Raw genomic sequence first — 18892 nt, 5'->3', positions numbered from 1 at the left:
AAAATCCCACTTATTAAAGCTGACTGGGCACACCTGTGAAGTGAAAACCATTTCAGGTGACTACCTCTTGAGGCTCTACAAGAGAATGCCAAGAGTGTGCAAAGCACTAATCAAAGCCGATAATGTCGCCGATGTCAGCAGTGGCTAATAAATATATTCTGGGGAATGTCACAGGTATTTGGGATGTGAAAACGTTACACAGGAGAAATACCGCAGATAATGTCGCTGATGTCAGCAGCGGCTAATGAAAAATTACAGGAAAGATCACAGGTATTTGGGATGTGGAAACGTTACACAGGAGAAATACCGCAGATAATGTCAATGCTGTCACCAGCGGCTAATATAAAATTACAAGGAATGTCACAGGTATTTGGGATGTAGAAACATTACACAGGAGAAATACCGCAGATAATGTTGCTAATGTTACCAGTGGCTAATAAAAAATTACAGGGAATGTCACAGGTATTTGGGATGTGGAAACGTTACACATGAGATGTATCACAGGTCAGGTCACTGTCCGCAGCAGACACCATCTACAGAAAAAGTACACTGGATGTCACAGGTATTTTTGGGATGCGCACAAATTACACAGGAGATGTAGCGCAGATAATGTCACTGTCTGCAAAATGGGAGCAAAACCAAAAGTGTTACGTTTATATTTTTGGTCGGAATACGGCAGAATACCTTTTTAAGTGGGTGTCTTCCTAAGTGATCAGGAGCATAAGATGGCAGCTTATGCAGATGACCTTTTGATCATGACCATAAACCCATTGTCTCTCTTTCCAGTATCGACACCACACTGCAGAATGTTGGCCTCCTCTCCAACTTTAAAGAGTGAAGATTTGTCCTCTTTCTGGTTTGAATGTTTAATATCTATCCCCTCAACTCCCTCTAAGCTTGTTTACCAATTATATAAATGGCTCAGACTCCCCCCCCCCCCCCTCCAGTATCTTTCCCAAAGCTTGCTTTTGTGGGTCTTTGGGAATGTGATTTCTATGTGACGTTTGCTCACACAGACTGAGCCTAGGGCTACACAACGACATTTGTCGCAGTAGTCACACAACTTTTTTTGTAATGATAGCCTATTGTGTCGCACTATGACATGCTGCGACTGACACGGCAAAAAAAAATCCATCCAAATTATTGTCGAGCGACAAATGTCATTGTGTAGCCGTACCCTAGACCCCGCTTTTTCTGTCCCCATTTTTCTCCAGATGTGTGAAAATATAGAAGGATAGTTACAAAATCCTTACACGTTGAATAAAACACCAGACAAAATGTGTCTGTACAACAAATCTGCTTTTAATATTTGTTGGTGCTGTCTGGCAGATCAGGGCTTCTACCCTATATGGTGGGCTTGTCAATCACCCAAAATCTCTTTTAGGACTTTTCTCTTTAAACTTCTTGCTTAAACCTACTCATATATTTAAACAACTTATTATTTCTGTACACCTTTTTATTCCAACATACTAGTTCTCTACGGAGTTGCCTTCTATAGATCACTGGATGCAAAAGGTTGAACAATTGTAGCAATTTGAGGAGTTATCTGCTTGGAAGAATCTCTCTAGTCGCCGATTATTAGGAGCACATTTATTAAGATTTAGGCGCTGGTCTTAATAAGCCATCATGCTGACACTGGATCGCTTGTTCCAAGTTGTTGGCCTGTACATAACTTTGGCTTAACCACTACCGATTCTAAATCTAAGACAGCTTCCTTGCTGTCTTACATTTAGACTATTTTCTATGCTTAATCCAGGCATTTTGACAATACCATTTTGGGGTGTGTATGACTTGATCACGTTTTATTCAATTTTCTTGAGAGATACAGTGATGAATTTTTTTTTGACAAATCGGCCTTTATTTTTTCTGTTATGTTAATTCACCATATGAGCTAACTTTTATATACACTCACCTAAAGAATTATTAGGAACACCATACTAATACGGTGTTGGACCCCCTTTTGCCTTCAGAACTGCCTTAATTCTACGTGGCATTGATTCAACAAGGTGCTGATAGCATTCTTTAGAAATGTTGGCCCACATTGATAGGATAGCATCTTGCAGTTGATGGAGATTTGAGGGATGCACATCCAGGGCACGAAGCTCCCGTTCCACCACATTCCAAAGATGCTCTATTGGGTTGAGATCTGGTGACTGTGGGGGCCATTTTATAACAGTGAACTCATTGTCATGTTCAAGAAACCAATTTGAAATGATTTGAGCTTTGTGACATGGTGCATTATCCTGCTGGAAGTAGCCATCAGAGGATGGGTACATGGTGGTCATGAAGGGATGGACGTAGTCAGAAACAATGCTCAGGTAGCCTGTGACATTTAAACGATGGCCAATTGGCACTAAAGGGCCTAAAGTGTGCCTAGAAAACATCCCCCACACCATTACACCACCACCACCAGCCTGCACAGGGCATGATGGATACATGTTCTCAGTCTGTTTACGCCAAATTCGGACTCTATCATTTGAATGTCTCAACAGAAATCAAGACTCATCAGACCAGGCAACATTTTTCCAGTCTTCAACAGTCCAATTTTGGTGAGCTCATGCAAATTGTAGCCTCTTTTTCCTATTTGTAGTGGAGATGAGTGGTACCCGGTGGGGTCTTCTGCTGTTGTAGCCCATCCACCTCAAGATTGTGCGTGTTGTGGCTTCACAAATACTTTGTTGCATACCTCGGTTGTAACGAGTGGTTATTTCAGTCAACATTGCTCTTCTATCAGCTTGAATCAGTCGGCCCATTCTCCTCTGACCTCTGGCATCAACAAGGCATTTTCGCCAACAGGACTGCCGCATACTGGATCTTTTTCCCTTTTCGCACCATTCTTTGTAAACTCTAGAAATGGTTGTGCGTGAAAATCCCAGTAACTGAGCAGATTGTGAAATACTCAGACTGGCCAGTCTGGCACCAACAACCATGCCACGCTCAAAATTGATTAAATCACCTTTCTTTCCCATTCTGAAATTCAGTTTGGAGTTCAGAAGATTGTCTTGACCAGGACCACAACCCTACATGCATTGGAGCAACTGCCATGTGATTGGTTGACTAGATAATCGCATTAATGAGAAATAGAACAGGTGTTCCTAATAATTCTTTAGGTGAGTGTATATGCGGCAATGTCCATGTTTCTGTATGTCCCTACGTCAGTTCCTCAACAAAATAGAACATGTCCTATTATTGTCCGCATTCTGGACAAGGATAGCACTGTTCTATTAGGGGCCAGCTGTTCTGTTCTGCAAAATACGAAATGCATATTTTATGCGGCTGTTTTTTGCAGACTGCAAAATACATACAGTCTTGTGCATGAGCCCTTATTCTGTATATAAATCACTATATCACAGTTCAGTGCTGTGATATAGTTGACTGAACTGGGATATACCTAATTGACTGAACTGGGATATACTAGTACAAGCAGCGACTCATTTTTAGAACAGGGTACTTTCCCTGATCTCCGCTGAAAGTGCACCTGAACAGGAAGCCTGCACTTCCAGTTTTTAACACTCTCAGATGCCGTGGTGAAATTTGACCACGGCATGTCAGTGGTTAAATGTCCAGGTCAGCATTACCACAGATTGTGGACATTAGGGTGTATAGGGTGTACATCTGTGAGGGAGGGCTGGAATAGACAGGATGTAACTGTGTTAGTACATTATTTTGTCTAAAACCTGCACTGTGCATAACAATGCAATTTCTACAGTGAATGTCTTTGAACTACACGGTCGGATGCAGTAATGTTTCCAACACTGATATAACAGTGCAACGTTTGTGGTAAAATGTCTTTGAACTATGAGTTCAATAGCACAGCTATTACTGCAATTTTTGTATTAAAATGTCTTTGAACTAAATGGTCTGATGCAGTAATGTGCCCATTAACACATATATAATAATGTTTGCAATAATATGTCTTTGAACTATTTAATATCACAGAAAGAACAATGCAATTTCTGCAGTAAAAGTCTTTGAACTATATGGTCTAATGTTGTAATGTGTCGCTAACACAATGTTTGCAGTAAAATGTCTTTGAAGTATGTGTTCAATAGAACAGCTAGAATTGTACTTTTTATAGTAAAATGCCTTTAAACGACAGGATCTGATGGAGTAATGCATCTGCTGACAGAGATATAACACTGCTATTTTTGGAATACAGTGTCTGAACTAGGAGTTCAATAACACAGGTATAAAAATGAGGTTATTGCCAGAACATACTTTTGCTATTATGCAACTCATTTATTAACATGGATATAATGCATTGAAAGTTTTTTTGAAGAAAAATAAGCCTATTAAGTGCAGAATACTTGAGGTCTTGATGTCTGTTATTATGCAAAAAAATATATATTTTTCTTGCAAGGGGTTATGCAATTCAGAACTAGCAGCTTGGCTAAGTTGCAGCAGCTACAGTAAAATAAACTGTGACCAGCTCTTCATTCCCTCAAAGCTTTCCTTCATCAAATTCCCTAAACTTTACACAATGATATCTCTCTATTCTGTCCCAGTAGTGCCCCTATAACACTAAGTTAGTGGCTTGTGCCTTCATTAGTTTTTTGTCAGACACATCCTTCCAGGTCACAAGCTAAACATAGTATAACAATTCTTCTCATTCTGCATGAGGATATCCCTTCTACTGCCCCCCTGATTGGCTCATGAGTCTGTCGTTCAGCCTCTAAGTCAATCATGGCAAGCCTTCTTCCTCATTCATGGTTTTCCCAGCCAATATTCACAGTAAAACAAATCTGGGCAGCAGGTTCCTTTGGCATGCAATTTTATTATTTTTTGGGTGAAATTTGCAATGAATATGATTAGTTTAGAACCTATTTGCACACCTCTAGTTATAGTCACACATAGTTGTTTCTTGGTGTCTGAGATTAGATTAGAATTCTGCATTTATATGAAATAACAACTTGTAAATTATTTTTAACCATTACCTGTTAATTATTTTATTCCAGAGGAAACAAAGCCCAAACCCAAGTAAGTTTTTTTTTCCACCTTTCTTTAAAAATAGTCATATTTGTTCTGAAAGTGAATCTTGTTTCCTGTTCTATTACTGTGTATGCTTTTTTTAAATGTCAGACAGTAAAGTATATTCACATTGTGTAGTTGAATGTTCTTTCACAGAGCAGTTTTTATGGGTGGAATGCAAATTTTACATGGTTCACCCGTAAAAGCCATATGGCCTAAAAATGCTAATGTTTTCAAAGAACCACAGTAGAGATGAATGAGTTCATAATGAACTGGGTTTGTTAAAAACTTCCCCAAATTTTGCCTGGCAGATGAACCCAAAGCTTTTCAGGTAGGGTTGAGCAGACACCTGGATGTTCGGGTTCAAACAAACTTCACAAAAAAGTTCGAGTTCGGGACCCGAAATTGACCCCTCACCCCATTGACGTCAATGGGGACCCAAACTTTTGAGCACTAAAATGTCTCTAAAAATGTAATGGAAAGGGCTAAAGGGCTGCAAATGCCAGCAAAATGTGGTTAAGAGCATAGCAAGTGCTCTGCAAACAAATGTGGATAGGAAAATTACTTTAAATAAAAATACGTAAAAAAAATAATAATAATCTTGATCTAGGAGAACGAGGAACATATGGAGTAGGGGGTTGAGGAGGCAGTTGACGTGGTGGTGTAAGTGGAAGCGACGGTGGAGGAGGAGGAGGTAGCCAACACTGGTTTTTGGTTTTAGTTTATTTAATTATTTTTTTTGTTTAAATTAGGGTACACCCCAAAACATTGGGAAATATAACCTGTGATAACCCCCTCCAGCCGTGCTAAACAAACGTTCAGACAATACACTGGCTGCAGGTCAGGCCAGCACCTCCAAGGTGTAAAGGGCAAGCTCAGGCCATGTGCCCAATTTGGAGACCCAGAAGTTGCAGAGGACAGACTCATAAGTCAGTTTGTGTAGGCGTGTCCCCGTCATGTTAACGATCCAATTGAATATCTACTCTATCAACTTTCAATTTTTTTTCTGCGCCTACCATGTAGATCACAGTTATTGGAGAATCAGGGTTCCACGTCAGAGAGGGAGCGTAAGAAAGGGAGACCTCATCCAAGGGAGGGCAATGGCTGCAATGGGATGGAGCGGAAATGTGGGACAAGTTATTGAAGCAGAAGGATCGAATGAAAGGGCCAATTAAAGAAGATTTTTTTAAATTTAAGTCCCTGTCACCTATGCAGAGCAAGGGTTTTGCATTGCCAGAAATTGGTTAATGTCACCCACCAGTGGAACAGATTGTTTTTTAAAATTTCGGTCCCTGTCACCTATGCAGAGCAGGGGTCTATTCACGACAAAAATTGTAAAATGTCACCCAAGAATGTAACAAAAATTTGTGAAATTTATTAACCTGTCTACTAGGTAGAGCAGGGGTCTATCACAGCCAAAAATTGTTGAATGTTACCCAAAAATGTAACAGACAAATTTGTGATTTTCTTTTACCCGTCTACTAGGTATAGCCGTGGTGTATCACAACCAAATATTGGTGAATTTCACCCGAAAATGTAACAGACAAATTAGTGAAATTACATAAAATAAAATACGTAAAAAACTAAAATTAAATTTGATTTATATGGTGGAGGTCCATATGGACTAGGAGTTTGAGGAGGCGGTGGACGTAGCAGTGTAGGTGGAAGCGGTGGTGGAGGAGGACGAGGTAGCCAACACAGTTTTTTGTTTACATTTTATTTATATTTTTTTATTAGGGTATACTCCAAAAGAGTGTGAAATATCCAAAATACAAGAATAAGCAATTGCGCTGTAGTATAACAATGGCTGGTTAAGGCCGGTATACATGTCTATTCTACTCAAGGTATGGACAAGTCCTGTGGGATCCATGCCTGGCACTTGTCTGTGTTGACGCCCCCTGCCGTGCTAAACACACGTTCAGATAATACACTGGCTGCAGGGCAGGCCAGCACCTCCAAGGCGTAAAGGGCAAGCTCAGGCCATGTGCCCAATTTGGAGAACCAGAAGTTGAAGGGGGCAGACCTGTCATTCAGTACGTGTAGGCGTGTGCACACATACTGTTCCACCATGTTACTGAAATGCTGCCTCCTGCTAAGACGTTCCATATCAGCTGGTGGTGCTGGTTGTTGTGGCGTGCTGACAAAGCTTTTCAACATTTCGGCCATGCTAACCCTGCCTTCTGAGGTGCTGGCGGTGCCCCAGCTGCGTTGGCGACCTCTTCCTCGTCCTCTGCCATCGCCTTGTACTTCCACTGTGCCCCCGCTGTCAGGTGGGAATGCCACCAGCAGCGCGTCTACCAGCGCGCGCTTGTACTCGCACATCTTACGATCATGCTCCAGTGAGAAAATTAAGGACAGTACGTTGTCCTTGTAATGGGGATCCAGCAGCGTGGCCACCCAGTAATCAACACAAGTTGGAATTTGGGCAGCTCGGCGGTCGTTGTGGAGACACTGCAGTATATAATCGCTCATGTGTGCCAGGCTGCCCAGAGGCAACGAAAATTAGTCCTCTTTCGCAGGTGTATCATCTATGTCCTCTGTTTTCCCCCCCTGCCACGCACCAGTGATGGCCATGAGCTGGTCTGGGTGCCACCCTGCTTTGAACATGGTTCCTCCTCCTCCATCTGAATGAAGTTGGTGGTGAAGGTGTTACGTTGACTGGATGAGGAGCCGGTAGAGGACGAGGAAGCGGAGTAGGAGGTGGATGCAACAGGAGGCAAACTGAAGCACCCTGCAATCCTCGGTGATGAAAGGACATGCGGCAAACTGCTATCTGCCTCAGGCCCAGCCACCATTGCATTTACCTAGTGTGCTGTTATGGAGATATAACGTCCCTGACCGTGCTTACTGGTCCACGTATCCGTAGTGAGGTGCACCTTGCCACAGATGACGTTGTGCAGTGCACACCTGATTTTGTTCCCCACTTGGTTGTGCAGGGAAGGCACAAATGGAAAAGTAGTGGTGGCTGGGCACGACATACTGTGGGACAGCCACCACCATAAGGCTTTTAAAACTCTCCATCTCCATCAGACGGAATGACAGCATCCAGGGATCACAGGTGGGTAGGGGGCTTCTTCCTCTTCCGCTCCAGTGTTTGGGAGATGGAGAGCTAAACGCTTCCGTGGGACATTGTAGAGAGGCTTGGTGACTCAGATGGTGGTGTTGCTGGCAGATCCTCTGTTTGTGGGGTGGAAGGTGGCACTGTCACTCCATAGGTGGATTAAGAGGCCAAGACTACAGCAGAAGAGGAAGCAAGAGAAGCCAGAGACCTTTCTTGGTTTTTGAGGTGTCTACTCCACGGCAGCTCGTTCTTTGCACTTAGATGCCTGGTTGTGCTCAGGTTGAGAACGTTTATGCCTCGCTTGAGGCTCTGAATGCACAGCGTGCAAACCACTCCTGTCTTGTTGTCAGCACATTTTCTGAAGAACTGCCACACCAGGGAACTCCTTGAAGCTGGCTTTGGTGTGCTCAGTCCTTTGCTACGTTTGGCAGTAGCTGGTGTACTATATAGGGGAGGCCGCGCCGCTTTTGCACCCTGCTCCCTTTTCTGCTGTGCTGGTGGCTCTGTGCAACCACCGCCTGTTCCTCCAAACTACAGAGGTCACTTGCATGACCTTGATTCCATGTGGGGTCAAGGACCTCATCGTCCTCCACATCATCTTTCACCCAGTCTTCACTCCTGCCCTCCTTGTCGGTCTGCACACTGCAGACATGGGCTGCAGGTGCCAACTCTGATCTTTCAGCAGGATACTGGGTGGGAGACAATGTAAAGGAACTGGAGCCACTGTCAGCAACCCAATCTACTTTCGCCTGTACTTGTTCTGGCCTCACCATTCGTAGAGCCGTATTAGGCCCGACCAAATACTGCTGAAGGTTCTGTCGTCTACTCGCACCTGTGGAAGGTGTTTCACTTGTGCGTGTAGCTGGCACAGATCGACCACATCCTCTCCCTGCAACAGGAGCTCCACCAGCAGCACCGGTGCCATGTGCCTTATTTGACACTCTCCTCATATATCTCAAATTTAGGATCTTGCCCAAAATGGGTGTTTTTTTAAGTAACAGAATAGAGCAACAGTAACTAACTCGTGTATCTCACAATGACAGATGCAGACAAGGCCGCAAATTAAGTATATTGCCCAAAATGGGTGTTTTTTGAATAGCACAATATGACAGCAGTATATAACGCTTGAATTTCACACGTACAGATGTAGCAAGGCTGTAAAATTTTGTATTTCGCCCAAAAAGGGTGTTTTTTAAAACCCAAAAAATTATAGCTGTATTTCTAGCATAAATTGCACACTGACTAATGCGGCAGAGGCCCCAGATGGAGGGTATTGCCAAAAATCTGTGTTTTTTAAAACCCAGAAAATTATTGAAGTATTTAAAGCTTGTTTTAACAATAACAGATGCATCAAAGGCTTCAATATTGAGTACTTTGCCCAAAATAGGTGTTTTTTTGAATAACAGAATATGACAGCAGTATATAACGCTTGAATTTTACAGGTACAGATGCAGCAAGGGCTGCAAAATTGAGTATTTTGCCCAAAAAGAGTGTTTTAGAAAACCCAGAAAATTATAGCTGTATTTCTAGCTTAAATGGCACACTGACTAATGCGGCAGTGGCCCCTGATGGAGGGTTTTGCCAAAAATGGGTGTCTTTTAAAACCCAGGTGTCTTTTTGCCCAAAAGGGTGTTTTTTAACCTCTTCAGGACACAGGGAGTACATGTATGCCCTTATGTCCTGGTACTTAAGGACACAGGGCGTGCAGTGATCGGAAGCCAGTGCCTGCTCAAATCATTGACCCCCCCATTTCGGCGATCGCCGCAAACCGCAGGTCAATTCAGACTGGCGGTTTGCGGCTTTTACCTATTGCTGCGGCGGAGGCGGGCTGTGACATCGGGTCCCCATGGGGCTCTGGGGGGGAGCCGATGGCATGGAAGGCAGCGCAGTGCCTTACTGAAGCAACTGCGCTGCCTTTCGATGAAGAGCCTGTGAGATCCAGCCCCCTGGATCTCACAGGCCCCGGAAGCTGTATGAGTAATACACTGTATTACTCATATAGCCAATGCATTCCAATGCAGAAGTATTGGAATGCATTGTAAAGGATTAGACCCCCAAGAGTTCAAGTCCCAAAGTGGGACAAAAAATTTTGTGAATACATATTAGGCATCGCCGTCTTCGAATTGACCAGCTCTATAAACATATCACATGACCTAATCCCTCAGATGAAGACCGTAAAAAAAATAAAAAATAAAAACTGTGCTAAATAAGCAATTTGTCACCTTACATCACAAAAAGTACAACAGCAAGCGATCAAAAAGGCGTTTACCCACCAAAATAGTACCAATCTAACCATCACCTCATCCTGCAAAAAATGGCAATCGCAATCACCGAAAAAATAAAAAAACTATGGCTCAGAATATGGAGACACTAAAACATCATTTTTTTTTTGTTTTAAAAAAGCTGTTATTGTGTAAAACTTACATAAATAAAAGAAAAGTATACATATTAAGTATTGCGGCATTCGTATCGACCGTGTCTATAAAAATATCACATGACCGAACCCTTCAGATGAACACTGTAAAAAATAAAAACTGCTAAATAAACAATTTTTTGTCATCTTACATCACAAAAAGTGTAATAGCAAGCGATCAAAAAGTCACACGCACCTCAAAATAGTGCCAATAAAACAGTCATCTCATCCCGCAAAAATCATACCCTACCCAAGGTAATCGCCAAAAACCTGATAAAATGATGGCTCTCAGACTATGGAAACACTAAAACATGATTTTTTTTTTTTTGCTTCAAAAATGAAATCATTGTGTAAAACTTACATAAATAAATAAAAAGTATACAAATTAGGTATCGCCGCTCCCGTGACAACCTGGTCTATAAAAATACCACATGATCTAACCTGTCAGATGAATGTTGCAAATAACAAAAAATAAAAACTGTGCCAAAACAGCTATTTCTTGTTATCTTGCCTCACAAAAAGTGTAATATAGAGCAACCAAAAATCCTATGTACCCTAAACTAGTACCAAAAAAAGTCCAACCTATCCCGTAGTTTCTAAAATTGGGTCACTTTTTATGAGTTTCTACTCTAGGGGTGCATCAGGGGGGCTTCAAATGGGACATGGTGTAAAAAATAAAATAAAATAAAAAACAGTCCAGCAGAATCTGCCTTCCAAAAACCGTATGGCATTTCTTTCCTTCTGCGCCCTGCTGTGTGCCCGTACAGTAGTTTACGACCACATATGAGGTGTTTCTGTAAACTACAGAATCTGAGCAATAAATATTGAGTTTTGTTTGGCTATTAACCCTTGCTTTGTTACTGGAAAAAATTGAAAATTTGCCCAAAAATTAAAATTCTAAAATTTATCTCCATTTGCCAATAACTCTTGTGGAACACCTAAAGGGTTAACTACGTTTGTAAAAATCATTTTTCAATACCTTGAGGGGTGTAGTTTCTTAGATGGGATACATTTATGGAGTTTCTACTCTAGGGTTGCATCAGGAGGGCTTCAAATGGGACATGGTGTAAAAAAAAAAACAGTCCAGCAAAATTTGCCTTCCAAAAACCGTATGGCATTCCTTTCCTTCTGCGTCCTGCCGTGTGCCCGTACAGTAGTTTACGACCACATATAGGGTGTTTCTGTAAACTACAGAATCAGGGCCATAAATATTGAGTTTTCTTTGGCTGTTAACCCTTGCTTAAAATGGAAAATCTGACAAAAAAAGTGACATTTTGAAATTGTATCTCTATGTTCCATTAATTCTTGTGGAACACCTAAAGGGTTAACAAAGTTTGTAAAATCCGTTTTGAATACCTTGAGGGGTGTAGTTTCTAGAATGGGGTCATTTTTGGGTGGTTTCTATTATGTAAGCCTCGCAAAGTGACTTCAGACCTGAACTGGAGGTGAGGGCTGCTAGTGTGTTGCCTCACTTGTGGTTGCCGCGGGCAACAAGTGGTTGGAGATTGTCGCAGATAGCAGCCTGAGCTGGTGCTAGGCAGCTTGCGGCGTCTTCATGCGGTTACACCTAGCTACCTCTTTGTTAGGTGTGTGTGTATGTATGCACTAGGTTTTATGTTATTGTGTGCACTTCCCCTTTTAGTGGTGTTTTCCCTTCCCCGGTGATGGAAGGGTTAACTCCCTTTCTGTGTGTGTGAGACACTGGGAGTGTCTGTGTGGGTGTGGCCACTTAGGCCTATATAGCCTCTGTGTTTGGCATGGCTCAGTGGGTTGCTTCAGCCATGCTTAGCTGGAGCAGTCTCCTGTGAATACCATCTTCCAGTAAGGGCCACCCTTCCGGTCATAAAATCCTAACCCCTGATGTTTAGTTTATGTCCGTTACCTTTGGTTTTTCTTGCAGATATGGACCTCCTGGTTCCTGTGTGTTTTTATGTGTGTGCTGTTTGTCTATGTTTGTGCGGACAGCGTTTTCTGAGCACGGGTTCCAGCCAGCAAGGCTGTGGCAGGTTGTGTGGAACTGTTTGGGTTCACCTGTCATGTTCATAGTTCTGTTTATGTTTCCCTTCTTTCATGCTGCTTGGCCAGTGAGACTCCTGCTTCTCCGTGCCTAGGAGGAGTAGGCCGTCTTACCCTGACTCCTAGTCCAGGGACCGGTCGGAGGGTGAGTTAGGGATCCGAGGTTCCTGAGCATGGGTCCTCCTACCTTAAAGGTCGGCCCATGCAGCTAGGAGTTAGGGTCATGTTAGGGACGCGATAGGAGGTGACCTGCTCCCTAATCCTGTTGTCCTGGTCGAGCAGCGACCATCTTCTGGCATCGCACGGCTGAGGGTTTTCCCCATCCTCAGCCGTGACAGTCACATGCTGCACTGGACATTCACAGCCATGCATGGCTGTGATGGCTTCTAAGTGCACAGAGTTAAACGCTTGATGATTTGCTTCTCTGCAGCCTTTCAAAAAGTGCCACGCAAAATTTTGTAATAAGGCACGCAGCACCATTTTACTGCACATATTGGTGGGAAAAAAGCACTAGGAAGGAAGAAGGATGCTGACATGACCTTAAGGGTAGTGTGTGTGTGTGTGTGTGGGGGGGGGGGGGGCTTCCACTGATTAGCTCACAGCCCAACAGACAGTTTGGATGAGCCAATCAGTGCTGCAATAGGCAGGGAGTTACCCTTTCAGAACAAGCAGAATGCCATGCTATGTTGGGCTGTGACAGTGTACATTCACAATCAAGTTTGTAATCTAGTGTCAAGGACAGTGAAGGGAAATGCTTGAAAGAATAATTGTGTAGAATACTGAAAGGCAGGGAAAGCTTTAACCCATTCTAGCGATATTCAGTTTGGATCAAATGCAGGAGCCCCAGTTTTCTAATCTGACATGTCAGTTTATGTGGTAATAACTTTGAAAAAATTGTACTTATCCAAGCCATTCTGAGACAGTTTTCTCATGATACTTCATGTTAGTGGTGAATTTGATTTGATAGGTTTTAACTTTATGCATAAAAAAACTAAATTTGCAGAACATTTTGAAAAATTTGCCATTTTCAAAATGAGAATTTCTCAGCTTTTACGATAAATAGTGATAGTTCATAAAATTGTTATTACTTTACATTCCCCATATGTCTACTTTATGTTTGCATAATTTTGTAAATCTCATTTAATTTTTTTATGAAATTAGAAGGTTTAGAAGTTTAGAAGCAAATTAGAAAATTTGTAAGAAAATTGCCAAAACCCACTTTTTTAAGGACCAGTTCAGTTATTGAGTCGCTTTGTGAGACTTAATTAGTAGAAACCACCCATAAATGAATGATTTTAAAAACTACACACCTGAAGTTACTCAAAACTGATTTTACAAACTTTGTTAATCCTTTAGGTGTTCCACAAGAATTAAACGGAAAATGGAGGGAAAATGTTTTAATTTCATTTTTTTGCATTTTAATAAATTTGTCCTGTTACACAGTAAGGGTTAACAGCCAAACAAACCTCAATATTTATTGCCCTGATTCTGCAGTTTACATAAACACCCCATATGTGGTTGTAACCTGCTGTACGGGCACACGGCAGTGCTCAGAAGGAAAGGACCACCATATTGTTATCAGAGTGCAGATTTTGCTGGAATGGTTTTCAATTGCCATGTCACATTTGAAGAGACCCTGAGGTATAATGTTGCTTTAGCCTACATTTTTTATTTTCACAAGGGCTAACAGGGAAAAATGCACCCCACAATCTGCATTTTTTCCTGAACATGGTAACACCTTGTACGTGGTCGTAAACCGCTGTTTGGGGACACGGCAGCATTCAGAAGGGAAGGAGAAGCATCGGGATTTTCTAACATGTAATTTGCTGAAATTGTTTTAGGGGCCATAACATTTTTACTTTTTCACCAATGTAGCTGTGTGGGGGAGTCTTTTTTAACACTTTTTATAGCATTTTTTGTGTAGGTGAATTGGGTAAAAATGGCAATTGTGTCAGTTTTTTATTTTTTATGGGGTTCTTCTTGCAATAAATTATATTATAATTGTAACGGATCTCCTAGCACCCCGACCGGGTACCTCCGTCGATAGATGCTCCTAGTGCTTTCCGAGGACTCCAAGCCCTCCACTTGACACCGTACGCACTGCCGACCCCACGAACCATGGCAGCTTGGTTGGGGTCTCACCATCCTCCACCCACCCTGGACCCAAGACCGGGCATCAGCTTCCAGTGGGTGAACCTCTCCTACATCCAGAGAGCAGGAACCATGAACAAGCTCTTACAAGAGCTTATACTCAGGGGAGTATTGTGATATAGCAATCCCCAAGAGTGTAGTTATCTCATTCCCCAAACATGAGCCAAAACTTCATGAAGGTATAAAGCAGGAACTCTTTTTTTTTTGAGGGCTACCCGCCCATATTTATGCAGGTCCTCGTCTGGTGGACACACCCCTAGGGGACCAGAAGGAAGACTGTGACACAGGACAGATATGCAGCAATTCAGGATACAAAGACACAATACATCCCCACAATGCTTCATGGTTTCCTCCTCTCTGCCCTGGAGACACCTGAGGAGCATTTCAATTATCTCTCAGGACAAAGGGAAATCACCAATACACATGTGGAGACAACAGGACAGAAATCACCATTTAAACATACAATGTCATAACGCTTACAGTAAACACAGACATTTAACATATTCCCAGATAGCTCAAGTCTGAGTGCATTTTATTAGGTGAATGGCACTCAGACTACACAAATACACTAAAATTAGCTATCTGGGTACCCTCACATAACATACAATACAATTTCAAAGACAGAAAAATACATGAACTTATATAACTATGCCGCTATTGCATAAAACCGGTGCATACAACATGGGACCGTAATCACATTGTAAGAGGCTGGCAAGTAGTCCTCTCCAAGCACTCGTGGCAACCTCAAAAGAGGGGAGTTTTTCACAATAATTTTATTCCGTGGATTGATCCAGTTATGGTGATGCCAAATGTATAGTTTTTTTATGTTTTACAACTTTTTTTTAGCATAAAATCATTTTTGTGTTTAAAATAAATGATTGAGGGGTGCTATTGCTATATACCTTCTTCCACCGAATACTGATTGAGGGCTGTGATACACCTGCTTCAACAAAATACTGATTGAGGGGTGCCATATACCTGTTTCCGCCAAATACTGATTGAGGGGTGCTGTCAGGAATCATCCTGCTATGTCTGTTTAGTTCAGATTGTCTTGCCCACAAGTTCTCCCTCAGTTCAGATGGTGGATTGTGTCTCAGCTGGGTGCCATCTTACTTCCTGTTTCACATTTAAACCTCTCAAGCCTGTTACTAATTGCTTGAGTATTGTGTTTTAGCTTCTGCTTGTGCAGTCCTCTTGCTTGGAACTAGCTCTCTGGTTTGTTCCTCCTCCTTGCTGTTTACCCTGCTACTCTATGACATCCTGCTACCTCCTGTTGCCGACCCGGATTGCCTGACTATGTTCCTATGCCGCCTGCCGACCCATTGCTTGTCTGACCTCGGCTCTACTGCATCCTTCGCCTACCTGGCTCTGCTGCATCCTTCAGTCCTACACCGGTGCTACCGGTAACGGCTCCGCCTGCGTGGCTCTGCTTCATCCTTTAGTCCTTAAACCTCCTGTTCAAGACTCCGTTGCCGGTGCCTCCTGTGTTTAGGCCTTGTCCCTGCCATTGGATTCCAGCAGTTTTCTACTAGTATCGTGACAGAATACTCAAGCCAAAAATGGAGTCCGTCGGGACTGGGAATTCAGAGGTTCGCAACTGCAGACTGCTATGGCTAATATGCGCACCGAGATACAGAATTTAAAAAATAAATATGACACCTTTGAATGACAGACTTCCCATAACATCTAAATTTATGGACAAAAGATTCACGGGCTACATGGTACAGTGCAGACATTATCTGACTGGATAGTCCACTTGGAGAATCAAGTGTCTGTTCCAACCGCTATAGTGCCTGCTAACCCCTAAGTTACCACCATTCAGATTTGCAGCGCATTAACAGATGAACTTGCTCATGCAGAGACCCCTTTAGGTTTGGATGCTTTTATTAACCATTGCATTCTGAACTACGACAAGAGAAATGGGCTACCTTGAATTATGATACTAAGCAGTCTCCCTCTTTTTCTGTCTCCACTTCCAAGGAACCCCAAGGAGAGATTTACAGAGAATCAGGAAGCAAGCCTATGCAAGTAGATTTCATACTAAGACTTGAAAACATGGATCGAAGGGAGTATAAGCTCCGGGAAAGTCTATGCTTTTACTGTGGAAAGTCTGACCACTTCATTATCAACTGCCCTAGCCGTCCGCAGAGGTTGGTGGCAGCCATTACAGATCCTGACTTTTCAGATGGAGAATCAATTGCTTTAGAAACAGAATTATCTGAGAAATCAATCATCCGTTCCATTTCATCTGTGGCCCCTCATATTAAGAAAGAGAATAAGGCCTCTTTCAGATGGGCGAGTTTTCCATGCGGGTGCAATGCGTGAGGTGAAAGCATTGCACCCGCACTGAATCCGGACCCATTCATTTCTATGGGGCTGTGCACATGAGTGGTGATTTTGACGCATAACGGCAATGATCTTATATGGACCAATAAACCTTGGACCCAACTTCCAAGATGGTATTTTCAACTTAATGTTTCTTGTGGACAGCCACACAGAATCACCCACTCTCAGGTCCGGACCACTCATATGTCTCTTGTCAGCCATACATTTATACTTCTTACTTATCTTTTTCAGATTATTTTAAATTTTCCGCCAGATAGAGAAAGAAGAAGAAAATATTTCCTCTTCCAGTACACCAGAAGTCTCAGTAACAGAAAAAGTGCCAAATTGCAGGTGGAACCCATACGCCCCAAAAAACTGCGACTTATCAGTGGACTCCTGTCTTTGATTATTTATAGCACACTCTGCCAAAGCCAAGAACGGAGACCACTGCTCCTGGTTCTTAGAGACAAAACATCTCAAATAAGTCTCCAGATTCTGATTTGTGCGTTTGGTCTGTCCATTCAACTGAGGATGAAAGGCCGAAGAGAAGGGCAATTGTACCCCCAGACGAGTACAGAATGTCTTCCAGAATTTGGAAACAAACTGAGTCCCTCTATCAAACACCACATCAGAGGGAATATCATGTAGTTTCACAATGTTGTCGACAAGCACCTGTGCAAAAGTTTTAGCATTAGGAAGACCTGGTAATGCTATAAAGTGCCCCATCTTACTAAATCGATCAACAACAACCAGAATCATAGTTTTCCCTGAAGAATTACGTAAATCTGTGATAAAATCCATGGATAAATGAGTCCATGGTCTGGACGGGATGGGCAGCAGAAGCAAAGACCTGGAAGGCCAAGTAGGTCACCTTAGCACGTGCACAAGTACTACAGGCTGACACAGTCCTCAACACACTTATGCAACCCCGGCACGGACTTTCTCGGGATCCATACGAAACCCAGGAATTGCACTTCCTGAACTGCAAATACACACTTTTCCATCTTAGCATATAACTTATTCTCTCTTAGGATCTGTAACACCTGTCGCACATGATCCTGATTAGTCTCCATATGTGGAGAATAAATTAATATGTTATTCAGATATGCAACAACAAACCTCCCCACCAGATGATGAAAGATGTCATTGATAAAGTGTTAAAAAACCGCTGGAGCATTGGTTAACCCAAAAGGCATGACCAGATTCTCAAAATGGCCTTCAGGGGTATTAAATGCAGTTTTTCACTCATCCCCCTCCTTGATCCTTACCAGATTATAAGCCCCCTCAGATCCAACTTAGAGAACACCTTGGCAATGACAATCTGATTAAACAAATCCATGATTAAAGGAAGAGGGTAAGGATCACGGACGGTAATACGGTTGAGCTCACTGAAGTCCAGACATGGCCTCAGGGGACCATATTTCTTGTTTACAAAGAAAAAGCCAGCAGCTACAGGTGATTTGGATGGTATGATATGACCCTTTTCCAAACTCTCAAATATATACTCTTGCATAGCCTTTCTTTCGGGTTAAGAAAGATTATACAACCGAGATTTGATCAGTTCAGCTTCGGGAATAAGATTGACGGAAAAATCACATTCCCGATGCAGAGGTAACTCTCAGAAAATACATCAGAAAATTCAGAAATGAACGAGAGTACAGCTTTAGTCGTGACCACAGAGAATGATGTTGTTATGGATGGTAGTGTCAATCAAGGCTCACTTGAGTCAGAGGACACCCGACCTGGAAGTATGGAGTCCAGTGGCAAAGGCCCATAGAAGCAGGAGGCAGGTAGCATGGTCATTCAGTCCGGGTCGGCAGCAGAGATGGCAGCGAGGTAACAGCAGGAGTAGACGGAGGCGTGGTCGGTGGTAAGCAGTGAGTCAATGCAGGCGGCAAATCAGCGAGGTCAAACGGTCCGGGTTGGCAACGATGGTAAATCAGCAATAGTGGTGGAGG

At 42.6% G+C, this 18892-nt stretch overlaps 1 protein-coding gene across 1 annotated transcript in view; it reads left to right on the top strand.

Annotated features, from left to right (window-relative positions):
* The first annotated feature begins 2526 nt into the window (after nucleotides 1–2526).
* The window catches only part of LOC122933273 (troponin T, cardiac muscle isoforms-like), a 360698-nt gene continuing 344332 nt past the window's right edge, over nucleotides 2527–18892 (top strand). The window contains exons 1-2 of the mRNA XM_044288150.1: nucleotides 2527–2549; nucleotides 4956–4977. The gene's annotated coding sequence lies outside the window, so the exon portion shown is untranslated. The remainder of the gene's footprint in view (nucleotides 2550–4955; nucleotides 4978–18892) is intronic.

Source organism: Bufo gargarizans, chromosome 3, assembly GCF_014858855.1.
Source record: "Bufo gargarizans isolate SCDJY-AF-19 chromosome 3, ASM1485885v1, whole genome shotgun sequence".
In the NCBI taxonomy this organism is placed as follows: Eukaryota; Metazoa; Chordata; class Amphibia; order Anura; family Bufonidae; genus Bufo; species Bufo gargarizans.
The sequence above is the reverse complement of the archived record's forward strand: the minus strand, read 5'-3'. Positions and strand labels throughout refer to the sequence as shown.